At 41.0% G+C, this 15,246-nt stretch overlaps 1 long non-coding RNA gene across 4 annotated transcripts; it reads left to right on the top strand.

The window, feature by feature from the left end:
• Positions 1-7,182: 7,182 nt before the first annotated feature.
• Positions 7,183-14,184, top strand: LOC127300847 (uncharacterized). Of its 4 annotated transcripts, none has more exons than XR_011749066.1 (12): positions 7,183-7,288; positions 7,522-7,678; positions 7,761-7,853; positions 8,281-8,605; positions 8,718-9,032; positions 9,162-9,304; positions 9,486-9,543; positions 9,640-9,711; positions 9,811-12,375; positions 12,689-12,812; positions 13,467-13,840; positions 13,920-14,184. It is a non-coding gene; the product is annotated as an uncharacterized lncRNA (long non-coding RNA). The 4 variants fall into 4 exon arrangements; XR_011749063.1 differs by lacking the exon at positions 13,920-14,184 and having other exon boundaries at positions 8,718-8,789; positions 9,003-9,032; positions 13,467-13,692; XR_011749065.1 differs by having other exon boundaries at positions 13,689-14,184.
• Positions 14,185-15,246: the final 1,062 nt, after the last annotated feature.

Consider the following 15,246-nt stretch of genomic DNA (forward strand, 5'->3'; position numbering starts at 1 on the left):
TGAATTTCTCATGAAGATGACATACCACATAGAGACTAGATAATCTTGCAATATCAATTCTAAGTGATATTCCTCATGTACACACATTGTTAGGATTGTGAAATTCCTAAAGGCATATCACTCCCCCAAAATGTTATAGTCCATTAATCTCTCATAAGAGCCATATAAGATACAACAAGATGCAAAGAGGCTCCAACACAAACACAAATACATGGTGTGCAACCCAACATGCATAGACTTGATTTCTCAAGCAAAACTATTAGGAAGCACAACATATACAAACACATGTTAGGAACAAAACTAACACATGCAAAGGGGCGAGTAACTTTCAATATAAATGAGTTGAGCACATGTTACCGCAAGGAGGAACATTGAATATATGATAGAAGCAAGATAACCAAGACTTGGCTTGAGATAATATAAATGATGAAGATCCCTTAATTCTTCATGATGTAGCCAAGTCTCCAATGCCCTCCAACAATCACCTATTGATCAAGTTTTGGATTGTTGGTCCCCAACTAAGTTGGGTCCTAAGAGGTTAGTCACAATAGGCTTGGCAACCCAAATGGTTCTTTTCTTGACACCACTTTGACCACCAACATATTTGGCAAACACATTGCCACCCTCATCCTTATGACTAGAATAAACATCATCAATGGTGATAGAGTTGGATGAGGTACCAATAGTGCAAAAGGAGGAGATGTGGCCCTTCTCGCGACATATGTAGCAAGTTCTTTTCTTCTCCTTCTTCTCACTAGATTTCTCCACAATGGGAGCATTGGCTTGGTTCTTCTTGGGAAGTGGCATTTCTTCAACTTGAGGTTGAATATGAGTTTGAACTTGAGGCCGCTTCACTTTTTGCTTCTTCTTCAAAGGGCAAGATCTAACATGGTGCCCTTCAATTTTGCACTTGAAGCAAAGAATCTTGGCCGGGTCTTTGACTTGTACTTGGCCCTTCTTCTTGTTGTTGTTATTGTTCTTGTTGTTGGATTTGAATCCAAGTCCACTCTTGTCATTGGGGGATTGTTGCACACTTAACATCGTGTCAAGTTTGCATTTCCCTTCATGACTCTTTACCAAGTCGGTCTTCAAAGAAGTGACTTGGGCCTTGAGCTCTTTGATTTCCTCTACATGGTTAGTAACAACACAAGTACTAGAGGAAGTAGAACCTTCATTGTTAGAGCAACAAGGCAAGGAAGATAATTCATCACAAGATTTAGCAATACTATGAGTGGATGAATTACTAGGACTAGCACATGGCAATATAGCTTTTTGGGTAGTAGTGCTAGTATCCACATGAGGCTCACAAGGTGTTGCCTTTGATATGATAGCCTCATGAGCTAACTTTAGCCTATCATGGGAGGCTAGAAGATCCTCATGGGAGCTAGAAAGCTTTCCATGATTTTCTTCCAATTTCCCATAATTGCTAGTTAGCAATTCAAGTTGAGCCCTTAGCTCAACATTCTCCTTCAAGATAGATGCTTCACAAGAAGTAGAGTTAGTAACACAAGCATCATCACAAGACATATTAAGAAGAGAGGGTAACATAGCATGATCTTTTAAATAGGAAGCTTGAAGTTGCTCATGGGACTTGGTGAGGATAAAGTGTTCGCTCTCCAAGACCTTGTGGGCCTTGTCTAGATCATCTAGATCCTTAACAAGTTTATCATGACCAACACCAACTTTGGGATTTTCCTTTTTAAGTATTTTTACTTGAGCTTTAGCATGGTCTCTTTCCTTAGTGAGTTTAGAAACTATTTCATTTTGAGACACTTCAAGGGTTTCAAGTTGCTCTTCAAGAGAGGCTATGGTCTCTTGTTCTTCTTCAAGGTCATTCTTTAGAGATGCTACATCATTGGCATACTCTCGTTCAAGAGCACCCTTTTTATCAATGGTGTTCTCATGCATCCAAATAAGTTTTTGGCTCTCAATAGCGGTAGTCAAGATTTCAAAGAAGTGAGTGCTAGCAATTTTATCTTTGCAAATAACCTTGAATACGCTCTCACCCTTATCGCGTAGAGAGACAACCCAATCCTCTTCTTCATATTCATCCTCATCCTTATCACCACGAGACATATTAGGTTCCATGGTAGGAGGTACCGTGGAACCCTTGGCCATAAGGCATATATGAGGACCGTGAGATAAAGATGAGGAGTTACTTGAGGCTCCTTTCAAGATCTTGTCTTGACCAATAGAATCTTTGGTTTCCTCTACAATGTTAGTCACACAACAACTAGAGGAAATAGAAGCATTTTTATCATGGCCACAAGACAAAGCAAGCATATCATCATTAGATTTATTCAAGCAATTTACACATGATATGCAAGGACTATCAACACAAGCATGTAAATCATTTCTAGTGCTAGATGTGTTTAAGTCCAAAGATGAACCATTGCAATGAGATAGAGATGAAGAATCATCAATAGTAAGCTCAATATCAACATTGCAATTTTCATCACCACTCACCATATCATTACCTTGTGTCTTACCACACTTTGGTGAAGTGGATGAAGATGAGAACTCATCACGGCCGAAAGTGGAAGAAATACAATCATCCTCAATAATATTGGACACATCATATTTGTCTTGAAGCTTTGTCCATAATTCATGAGCGCTCCCAAAAGGCATGATTGAAGAAGTAACTACATTGCTCACAACAATGGAAAACACATGAGAAGCAAGAGCATCGAGACAAGAGTTTTTCTTCTCCTCATAAGATAAATTTTGGGGATCCTTAGGAGAAGAAAAACCCATGTCAAGAATTTGCTCCATGTTCGGGGAAATACCCCGCAAAATATTAAGCACATAAATTTTCCATAGATCATAGTTTGTGCCATCAAATATAAACAAGTTATTGTGATCTAATCCCCTAACCGACATCTTTACTCTCAAGGCGGTGAAGCCTAAGAATGAGAGACCTTGCTCTGATACCAATTGAAAGGACACGGATGTCGCCTAGAGGGGGGGTGAATAGGCGATTTAAAACTTTTACGAGATGGGCTTAACAAATGCGGAATAAAACTAGCGTTTACTTTGTCAAGCCCAAAGCCTATATACTATTGTTCACCTATGTGCACCAACAACTTATTCTAAGCAATGGTTCACCTATGTGCACCAACAACTTATGCTAAGCAATACAAGCAAGTATGTGATAGCAAGATATATATAACTTCAAGCACGATGGCTATCACAAGGTAAAGTGCATAAGTAAAGAGCTCGGGTATAGAGATAACCGAGGCACGCGGGAGACGATGATTTATCCCGGAGTTCACACTCTTGCGAGTGCTAATCTCCGGTGGAGAGGTGCGGTTGCTTAGTGCTCCCGAACGCCACAAGAGGCTCGCCTTGAGGTGTGGTTGCTCGATGCACACCAACGCCACAAAGGCCTCACCCCAAGATGCGGTACTCACACCACACACCGAACGCCACGAAGGCGCCTCACCTAAATCTCCGGTGACCCTCGCCACAAAGGCCTAGGTCACGGTTCCACTAAGGGATTTCCTTCGAGGCGGAAACCGGGCCTTACACAAAGCTTGGGGCACGCATCCACAACTTAATTGGAGGCTCCCAAGAAATCGCCACAAAGGCCTCAAATCCGTCTAGGGTTCCAAGAACCCAAGAGTAACAACTTTCTTGCTTTCACTTCCACGAATCACCGTGGAGAACTCAAACCGATGCACCAAATGCAATGACAAGAACACCACAAAGATGCTCAAGTCCTTCTCTCTCAAATTCCAACAAAGCTACAAAAGCTATTGGGGGAATAAGAGAGGAAGACCAAATAGGAGGAGGAACACCAAATTTCTCCAAGATCTAGATCTAGTGGATTCCCCTCACAAAGAGAGGGATTTGATTGGTGAAGATGTAGATCTAGATCTCCTCTATCTATCTCTCAAATAGATGCAAGATTCATGGGAGGGAGAGGGAGATAGCAAGCTCAAAGAAGGTCAACAATGGGGGCAAAAACGAGCTCAAACGGTTGGGAAACTTTGGGGAAGAAGACCCCCTTAAATAGGGCAAGAGAAATCTGCCCGTTATGCACAAAACTCGTCAAAACCGGAACTTCCGGTCATTTGGGGCGGAACTTCCGCCCCCCGGAAGTACCGGCCAACTTCCGGGTGAAGTCGGGCGTCCCCGGAATGCTTACAGTATAGTTTCTGCGTGCAGATTCGTCATTTCCGGAAGTTCACCGGAAGTAGGGCGGAAGTTCCGGTCACCGGAACTTCCGGCCAACTTCCGGCCAAAAAACTGCTTCACGAAAACTTCAATAACTTTTGCATCCGGACTCCGATTTTGATGATCTTGGGCTCGTTTCGAAGCTAGTAAAATGCTCTACAAGATCATGCATGGAACCATCATAGTCCAGTAAGGTAGGATAGAAACAAATGGATAAAGGTTTTACCTATCTATAAACAGCAAACCGGTAAAACCTCCAATATGGAAAATGCAACAACTTGAGTTAGGAAACTCGGATTTAGGTGAAACCAATTTTGTTGTAAAGAAGATGAAAAGAGCTACCCCACAAAGAGTGAAAGGCTTAATAATAAGTGGGGTAGGTTTTTCTATGTATTTTAGAGTGAAACCTCTCAATACGAGAAACCGAGAAAAACTCCAATATCGAAAACGCAACAAGTGATTCATGCGGAATCCGTTTTCGATGAACTAGAGCTTGCTATGGAAATAACCACAAGCTCTAAATCACCACATGGATAAGATCCAAATAACAACCAAGAAATATGATGCAAGGATGCAAAGGTTTGAGCTCTCTCCGAACGATACGATCGAGTTACTCACTCGAGAGCCCTCTTGATAGTACCGCAACTAAACTATAAAACTGTCTCCAACTACACCATGAGACCTGTAAGAAAGAAACCCTATCAAGAGCAAACCTTAACCTTGCGCGTTCCTCTCGAGCTCGATGAAGACGATCTTGATCACAACAAGATGGAACACCTTTCTTGATTGTGCTTGCTTGATGAAGTCTTGTGGATTGCTCCCCCATAATCCACCATGGGAGAGCATTTTCTTCGGCACATCTTCACATATCCATGATCACCATATGGATGGCAAGCTTCAAGAAAATGATCTCTTAGAGATGGCTCATCTTGAACTTGCACTTCATTTCTTTATTCTTCATCATGTTGATGTCTTGAAGTTAACTTTGAGGGATCACTTCATCTTCATCTTCAAGACATACTTGATACTTGATATCCTTCATTAATTTCTTCTTAATGCAACCTTGAAGCCAACATATGGTTCAAGCATTGCCTATGGACAACACCTATAAATATAACTCAATGCAAACATTAGTCCATAGGGATTGTCATTAATTACCAAAACCACACATGGGGGTCCATGCACTTTCAGTGTGTTAATTCACTGAACACCTGGTCATAGTTTCGGTGTACCAATTATGTTTAGAATCCTGGTGAGTTCAATACTACTTTTGAACATACGCAACCAAATGAAAAACTTTAAAACCTAAATAAAAAAATTATAATCATAGAAAAAGGTAGACAATCCCTATATAATGATCCCTAACGCCTAAAAATATACTGAACAATCTAAATAACAAAATATAAAAATCATATCAAGCTTTTATCCTGACGGGTACCTAACAATGACCGTTAATGACCGTCAGCAAATCTATAAATATTGATGTTCCCTTATATGCGTCGGAAGTTCAGAACATGATGTTGGCCGTGTGTCGAGTTACCTGTATTTAGCACGGGACTTGGTGAATCTTTCACTAGAATGTGTATCCTAGCCGCTACAAGCTCACACCCGTTCGCCACGGATCTACGCCGACACCAAGATCCTGTGGCCAGGCCATCCTACACCGCCAGCAAAGCTGTCGCGCTTCTACCAACACTCTGGCTGTGTTTTTCGACAGAGCCCCTGAACTTCTGCGGCCACGGGCTCCACCACCTCGGCCATGCCTGGCCCGATGGACATCGGCCTCGAGCTCCAGCGGTTCTGGTTGGGCATTGGTTTTTTTACAAACCATCGGCGTCCATCACTGTTATCCGCAGCTCCTGGCCTTCTTTCGCATCGTAAGATTTATCGCGTCGCCTCTGCAAGCGGCGTGGGCCTCTCAGATCGTGCATTGCCCGAGACTAGTCTCTCTCTTGGGCGATGACTGTGACACCCACAAGTTATGAACCTTCATAGACCGACGGTTGTGCAGACGACCATGTTAACGTGCTTCATGTTTTTTTGATGATGAAAATACCCTTAGAAATATGGTCCTAATGTCCTGGATTCATTAGAACAATGTAGAACAACATATAACAGTATAACCTCTCTATTGATCCGAATTTCTAGACCGGAATGTTGGACCGTATCTCAGCCGGACAAAACAACATTCTGAAACATCTAAAGGTATAAACGATGCCCCCCATAGGGGGCTTCACAGTGATCACAGCACGTGAGCCATCGGATCTCTCCATCTGTGCATCTCAGCCGTTCGTTTTGGAGCCTCCCCTCACTAGCTAACCCCATGCAACAGCCGATTGTTACCCGCGTCTGGCTGCATGTGAGCCCCACCTTTGCCGGACCCGCACGCCAGCCACCGTGGCTGGGATCTCTATCGGTACGCATTGGCATCTGGCAGTGGATCTCAACCCACAGGGGTATTTTTGGTATTTCACCGTGGCTCGTATAAAAGCGAGCCCCAGGGTGAAAAAACCCTAGCCGCCGCCCACGCCCCTGCCCCCGCATCGCGCCCCCGCCCCGCACCTGCCCCGCCCCGCCTCGTGCCCCGCCCCCGCCCCGCCACCGCCACCCACATCCTCCCGGGGTCTACGCAGCGCACCTCGCCGGCGCCCGTCCTTGGGGAGGAGCGCGGAGATAGGCCTGGCGGCGGCGCGACGGCTTGGCGGGCGAGCGCGTCAGGGAGTCCCGCCCGTCCAAGCACGGCTGCGCCGCGCGGGGCCCCTGGCGGAGAGCGGCCCTGGTGAGCAAGGCGGCTGGGCGGGCGAGCGCGTCGGGGGACGAGCAGAGGAGGAAGAGGACGACGGCGGCGCTCCTCTCTCCTCCGGCCTGCTTCCTCCCTGGGCTCAGCATCCTCCTCCCTTTCTTCGCGTCGCCGGCTCTGTCCTCCTCCACATCAACATTGACAGGAGCAGTGGTGGCCGCCGATTGGAACAACATCGGCAACATGGACGTTAACAGGCAGAGCACGGCCAGAGCACAGCCGACCAACAGCGAGGATCAAGGATTCGACAACGGCGAAGCACAGGTGGGTTGGCGGCCTGCCCCAGCCTCATCTTCATTGAGAACCCCGCAGGTTTCTCCCCTCTCTCCCCCTCTCTCTATGTGTGTGCGAAATATACATGGATTCATCTCTGCTAGATCCATTATCCTGATGCAAAGACATGAACTGGCCAGGTTTTTAACTTTGGATGCATCCAGATCTGAAGGAATGCGTTGTTTTTTCCTATGCTCTATTGATGTAAATGAGCACTTCTCATGCTGATTGTTTGCATTTTTCATTCAACTATTTTGTTGGAATTGATCCAGGTCCAAACGAGATTGCGGGGAGATGAGGTAGACACCTCAGGAAGCCATGAAGAACTCGGTTCAGTTTGGCTCTGGGTGGTTTCCCTTTCATTCTTGCAAGGGATGTCCTTTCGGTCATGGTTCTCTCTTGTTCGTGTTTGGTTCAAACCTTATTCAGGTTGGTTTCCCTTTGGATTTTGTGTGTTTCTTTTGATCATTCAGTCAATTTGTTTTGGTTAATTTCCTGCTACTATTCACAGGTTAATCTCACACAGGTTAATCATACAGTGATCTAAGATGGCAGGAGGTGTCTTTTACATAGGAAACAATCAGTTTCATTATCTGGACACAAGGTGCTTTTGGTTTATATTTGAGTTCTGTGCTCTGGATATAGGTACAAGATTAGGTGATAGGACATACGAATTTTTGTGCCCTCTTGCCTAGATTAGTTTCCACCCTTTCCTGACACGCGACCATGTCCATAGGTGATGTTCTTACAGTTTATTGCTCAGATGGAAGAAATAAATTGATCTGAAATTAGATTTATGCAAGCATGATGTTTTATCTCTGAAATTAACTACTCATTATATTTTATGTTTTATCTCAGTTGGGCAAGACATCCAGGCTCTATCATTGATAAAATATATGAGAAAATTCCGGGAAAGATGTTTTTGTGCTCGATTATTTGAGACATGCATCACATAATATTTCTTAGATTTCTAGGATCATTTCTAAACTATCTTATAGCTCAAGTTTTTGCTCTTTTTTGTCTAATATCAGATGTATTATATGGCTGACATTAAGCAGTGCTGCATTAGTGCCTCGCCGGTGTTCCGGGACAAATGATTAAAAGGTTCAAACTGCTATACTTTGTACGTACTCTTCTTACGAGATATTTCATTGGTTCATGCCTGGACATGCTTTTAATTACATCTTAATCGATTTTGTCAAGGAAGCATGGTTTGCAATCGGACGCTGATGTGCTCTCCTTCTTGGCTGGTAGTTCTTCTCACTGGTTGTACACAAAGACACATATAGATGGCCAGTGAACAATATTGGAAAGGGAGGATGATACAGTCACAACAGGGATTTGGGACAACTAAATGTAAGTGTGGCTACCTATGTAATATCTATTTTTTCTGCAGTTCGATTTTTTTTGACATTTTAACCGTAATAGGACTGCTAACATAATTGATTGATACACCTAATTTATGAAGGTGAAGAAACCTTCAGACATTGCTAATTGATGGAGTGAAATTGGCAGGGCAGAGATTTGGGGGAAGCTAATTGTAAGTGCATCTACCTATGTGATATCTATGTTTTTCTAGAAATTAGTGAGTGGTTCACAGTGAAGTTACTAGAAAACTAATTAGCATATCTATGTAATGTATTGGTTTCACTAGCTATGCCTGGGTTCGTATATATGTTGGTGTTTCACTAGCATGCGGAAAATTGTCTCTGTGTAACCAATTATGTTGCTGCTTTCATAATTTATCTGGTAGGAGCAGCGTGTTCTTCATAGAAGACATGAGGTTCTCTCTATCTCTCTCTCTCTCTCTCTCTCTCTCATGTACGGGAAAATCTCATCTTTGTTTGTGCAGATCCATTTTTGTCTGTCTTGATAAAAATCCTAGCTAATATGGTTGTATGTACTATTTAAGGACAAGGAAATGGCCTAGCTGGTGACCATTGGAGATGTAAAATAGCCAAAATTGTTGTTGTCGTTGGACCAAGGAGAAAGAGGAGCAGCGATGGGGGTTCCGATGTGCCATCGCCGCTACGCCCATTGCCAGCGCCTAGCAAGGTACCTTCCCAAGTTCCAAGTTTTGCGCTTCATGGTTGCTTGTTGTGTTTGACCGTGCGCGCTTTGCTAGCTGCACGCTGGTGTTGTTTGTAGCCTACTAGGTTGTGGTTGGTGTTGCTGGTATTTTACTTCAGGTTGCATGATCCACGATTGATTTATGGTTTGGGTGATCTGGTTATAGATTTTGGCGTTTGGCATACGGAGCACGATCTGCCGCATTTCAATGGCATTGAGACGAGGTGATCCTCTTTTCCTCCTTAATTATCCTCTGACCATGTTTTGATTTAATCCCCATAAATCTTATCTATATATGATATGTAATCTGTTACTACAAGGTGTGTGAGAATAATCCAAAGAGGCTGCACTACATAATTAATCTATGTGATACTTTAATCTGCAAGCTCTAGGTGAGTACCTACTATATTTGATTTTTTCGTGTGAATTATTGTGGCCAGAGCTAGAAGAAATCAATAACTTAATAATTTGTAATTATGCAATACTGATAGGGGAGGCTACAGGCTCTTCCTCCTCTAACCCAGCCCCTCATCTGCTCCCACGGTGCTAAAGTAACACAACAATGCAGAGATGCACAAATCCTTTGAGCCGACATGAGCTGTTGTTGATTCGCAGCAAAAGGTGTTTTCCTTTGATTTATCTTCATGTGCTTTTTTTTTCATGTTCTGAAATTACTTAGCTTCCTAAATAGGTTTGCACCCATGGGTTCAGTTCTCCTTGCCATTGATGATGTAAGTGTGTTGTTTCTGGGTCCTGGAAGAGATTTCTAAATACAGTGGTTTTATGGTTTGTAACATTCCCAAGAAGCTATAACTCATCTCTCCCGCATTTAGTTTATTTATCATTGTACAGATGTAGACCTGCAGTGATTACGATTTAAGATTTTGGATCTGTAGTTAAAAATTTATTAGTAGTACCTAATTATGCTAAATAATTAGTATTTTTATTTTCTTTACCAGCTATTCTTTTTTTATATTGCCTTGTATTTGCTTTATCTGCTAACATGTGATATTCATAGTTCATTTTCTTGCTTCTAAAAGTAATGTTGCATATAATCTGTTTTAGGTTCTTGATCTGCAACATAGTTAATGGTTGAATGCTATGATTATCCTGTCTAGCTATTAGCATTGTATCACACAATCTGGTTCAACTCTTTCTGTTTACATATGTTTCCCGCTATTTTCTTTTCGCTTTCTTAGGTTGGTGATGCAAGCCCTAATTAGATTTATATTTTCTTTCGACTTTTATACACCATGTACGACAATGCATTGCCTATGTAGATGATGATTTCGGTGTTCCTTCCTTGGTTTTGTTGCTCTTGGCAGAATCCACAAATGTTAGTTGCTATAATATATTTTCTCCCGTTTCCCTGGTTGTATATAAATTTTGTTTCTTTGTTTGTAATTTATTGTAGTTCGCTGTGTTTTGTAAAACCTAAAAAGATTTTTTTATTGTTCTTCACCTACACACGAGTCCCACATTGACGAGAAGTTTTGCATGTGTACCTCAGTATGCCACTGCCTCGATGATATCATCTGAAGATGTTAGATACCTATTTTTCGTGCATTTTCCTTGTATTTTTTAGTGCATTCTATATAGTGAAAGCAATTATGTTTACTTTCTCTCTTTGAAACTATGCTTTGGCATGCTACTGCCTTGATGATATCATCTGCAGATTTGATCCCCCCGCCATTTTCATATATTTTCCAATTCTTATATATGGTGGAATTTCCAAAATTAAATAGTAGCTAATAGTTTAACTAACAAAGATACCACTTGAAGATACCTTACTTAGAAGTGTATTTTCTTCATAGTTTTAGTTCAGTTGTAGATTCGGTTATGTTTGTACTTGCAAGAATGCATGTTTCTTTCTTCCCATAACATGAAACATTGCTATATATATTTTTTTAGTTGCTTCTGGATGGTGGTGAGCAGTTCCAAGATGCACATGAGCTCCTGCAATCCTGCTTCTTTTACTGAACACCTTCTGATATTTCTTAGACTCCACTTTGTGACATAGGTTTGCTAGGTAAATATTATGCATCTGTGGCTTAGGATAAAAAAAATCATGATATATCAACTATCTAATAAGTAGCTCATTCTTTTTTTACTCTAAATGCAACTATCTAATTATTTTTTAGTTGATGAAGAAAATTTATGGATCTCAATTTTACCTGTAAGCCTCATTAGATCCATTCACTGGGTGAGGTGTTCTTCTAGCTTTTTAATTCTATTTTTGCAGTATAGGGTTTTTGTTGACTGCTCTCAACGGAGTGGTAACTGCTGAAGGAAAAAAATTGATATCTCAGGCTAAGTCTAGGTGCCTGTGATAATACATGTTTTTATAGGAAAACCATAGGTGAATGTGTGGTTTACCAGTTGGAGCTAATTACTAATCTATTAGGCACATCATCAATAGATACTTTTTCTTTGGCGTGATTCGTTATAATCGATAGAGTGATGCCATGTGAAAAACAAAATAAACCGTTACAACTCTCGAATGCCTCTGTTATTTGCTTTCACATTTGGATATTCAAAATTATATGGCATGAGGTTTTGTGGGCAGCATGAGGAGATACTCTTTTATAGAAAAACAAACCCCAGACTATTCGACACTTAAGCTCTTACGTAAACTTCTGTCATTTTTACCTTAATGATGAACGAACAACCGAGCAGGTAGAAAGTATGAATAAATAATCAGCTCCATGCTACTGTTTTGCTTCAGAGAATCATGCATTCAAGATTCAGTTGTTATAGCAGTCTAGAAGTGGAATTACCAGCCTTTTAGCCATGACATTCTATATTTCGTAACTTGTTTCAGTGCACTATTTTAGTACGGAAAATTTAGCTCTTGTACCACTGCAATTTTAGTTTCATACCAGACTATATTTTCACATAATATATGTAATAAAGGAACGAACTGATGGTTTCCTATTTTTGTAAATATGTGTCGCTTTCTGTTTGATGAAATTTGTGTGGTTTGTAGACCATTCTTCTGTTGGTGGCAAGTGAAGCTTTTTCTTTATAGAGTTGGCAAGTATAAACTGATTGTGAGGGTATGTACTGTGTTCTTGCTGATCTTACTGCACATGTATTTAAGTTATTTCTAGATTACACATTCCATTGCAGTGGCTATCTTTGCACTGTGTTCACAAACTGAAAGTCTTATCTTGCTTCATTTTGTTTCCTTGGTGTGGTCCAACTTTACACCACATATATATGCATGGAGTATAGCCTTCTGATTCTTGTGCCATTAATGTAGCCGATGAAAGTCCACACAACAACATACATTTTGGTATGCCATAGAACAGATATGCTTCTTCCATTCTCTTACTGGGTATTTAAATTCAGATAACCATTTCTATTCAGGTGCATGTGCTGAATAGTGTTCCCACTCTTCTTCGGCTTCAAGGATTCCCCAATGATAGGCGCGCACAAAACTTTGTTCTTCGATGTTGGATATCGCAGACAGATGTCAGTTGGACTTTCCTAGGTAATCCACAAGATTTCACTATTTGTGATGTTATTTAGCAAAATAATGTTGCTTCTTTTACACTTTGGCCTCAAGTTATAGGGCTGGAACCAAATAAATCGCGCCGCCTCTCACCCCGCCAGCTAAAAATGGTCGATATTGTTCTCACTAAATAAAACATCCCTCCTGAGGTCTTATTTACTGTAAATGGAATACGTAAGTAGATCATCAGCTCGACAAACTAGCCCAACAACGATGCAAAAAAATGAATTTGGACTGTCATAGATCTGCGATATTGAACTTATCTGAAACATATATTTTGTGGACAAATTGTAGTGACAGATGGGATTAATAAAATATGACACTAAGAAAACAAAGATATATATTTTTCAAGAAAGCCAGTTCACGCATGGTATTGAACTTGTATGTGTGCTGAGGTATTTTCTGTGACAATGATAATTAATTCTCACATTTCTTTATTCTAATTAGTGCATGGTAAAATTGAACTAACACTTATGGGTTTTCTTCCTTCTTTGATCATGCATCCGTATATGTATTTCAATCACACTAAGTTCAATTGTTTCTTGATTATTTGGACTCGGCCCCTGTTTTTAACTCAGCTTGAACTATCTTTGTGGCTGTTTAGTTTCTCATGCGAGTTGTCACAATGTGTAGATCTGCATCCTAGCTTAGGAGAGCTTCCACAGTTGGCAGTTGTAGGCTGAATCGACAACTTGTGCCAAATTCAGAAGATTCTACATGGTGTCCCTATTTAGTATTCCTGGGAATTTATGCTTGTGATTCATAATTTTATACATCATACATTAAAATTGTATCCGCTCAAAGGGACTCTGGCCGGAGAGGTGAATTCTTAAATACTAAGTTCATTGTTTCTAGATTATTTGGACTGGATCTATGTATGCTTAATTGTCACATCGGGTTGATCCGAACCACCCCATCATTCACTAATCTTTCAACACAGGTAATTTATTGTATGTCTCATGATTATTTGTTCTCAATCAGTCTACCATGATTCCAACAGATAAGAGGTAACTTCTTTTCTTAACTAAAATTGGCTTACACGTATAAGCCCGTCCAATGTGCTTGCATTTCCCTTCGATGAACCAGGTTATGCACAAAAGTTGAGCGAGAGGAAGAAAACATACAACAAAATTTTCCAACGGTGATGAATTTCGGTGATGCGAGTTGGAGGTGAAAGATATTTCTATGTTGTTTGTGTACGCCGGAGTCTGAAAATCGTGTTGATTCCTTTCATTGGTATCCTGTAAATATGACCTAAGTGTCCGTTGCGGCGATGTTTCTATGCACCTTATGTGCATGTTGCGCCATGCTCGATTCATGTGTTTGCCATTTTGATCCATTTTGCTTTAGGCAAAGCCTTTTTCTAAATAAAAAATTGTTTTGTTTTCGAGCATGACCTTATAACTGTCATTTTCATCGTATACATATATTATTCAACATAATTATGTTATTATCATTTATGAGTGTTACTGAAATATATTTCCCTATTTTCTTTGTATACAAGTGTTTACTACTCCGTGCTTGATTTCATGTGTTTTATCCTAATTTTACCTACAGACTTTGTTTTGTAAAATTTAAATGAACATATTATCATTTTCCTGGATATTTTTTTACTGTTATATAAAATATAAATCTATACGAATTTCACGGGGTCGTGCGCCAAGGCGCACATCTAAATCTAGTCTAGAAAAAGGGTTGGAGTCTCCGGCTCATTCTGACTGACACCAACAATGTCTATGTCAATGTTCTCCAACCAGACTCACATGCGCCTTCCAAAAGCCCGTCAGCAATGAACAATACAACTGACGAGTTTTGCACCCCTTGAGTGCACTAGTACAGATCGGGCCTATTAAGAACCCCATGGGCCACGGAAATGCCTTTCCTGTTGTGCAGTCGAACGCTGATGCCAAAAAAAAGAATTGTGAGCTTGGTCTCTAGGAGGGACCATACGAAGGTATAAAGCACACGGAAGTCAATTCCGGTCCGTCAAGAGAAGTTCACAAACGGGCCGTTCAGACATAAGGGTCGGCGTATAAGGCCTTCGTCGCACACAACTATGGATAACGTTATCGTGTGTAAACATTTTGCGACGAGTTTTTAATCTTGCCCGTCTCTTCTCCTCTACGACACTCAAACGGTACAATATGTAAAAGTTGTGTGTCTAACCACTGCATTTAGATATAAGGTCGATGTGATAATACCCTGTTGATTAACCATAAATTAATACAACATGTATCTCTAAGATTTGGGATTCGGTTTCTGTCAACTCCGGCTATCCCTCATCCTATCAACATGCAACGGTGACAATCTTGTGCATACCCCAACATATGTGTGCACTCATATGTAGCAACAAGATCGTCGTAGAAGATAACATATATACTTATATGCAACCAACAACAAACTATATCACGAT

The sequence above is a fragment of the Lolium perenne genome, chromosome 7 (genome assembly GCF_019359855.2).
Source record: "Lolium perenne isolate Kyuss_39 chromosome 7, Kyuss_2.0, whole genome shotgun sequence".
Taxonomy (NCBI): Eukaryota; Viridiplantae; Streptophyta; class Magnoliopsida; order Poales; family Poaceae; genus Lolium; species Lolium perenne.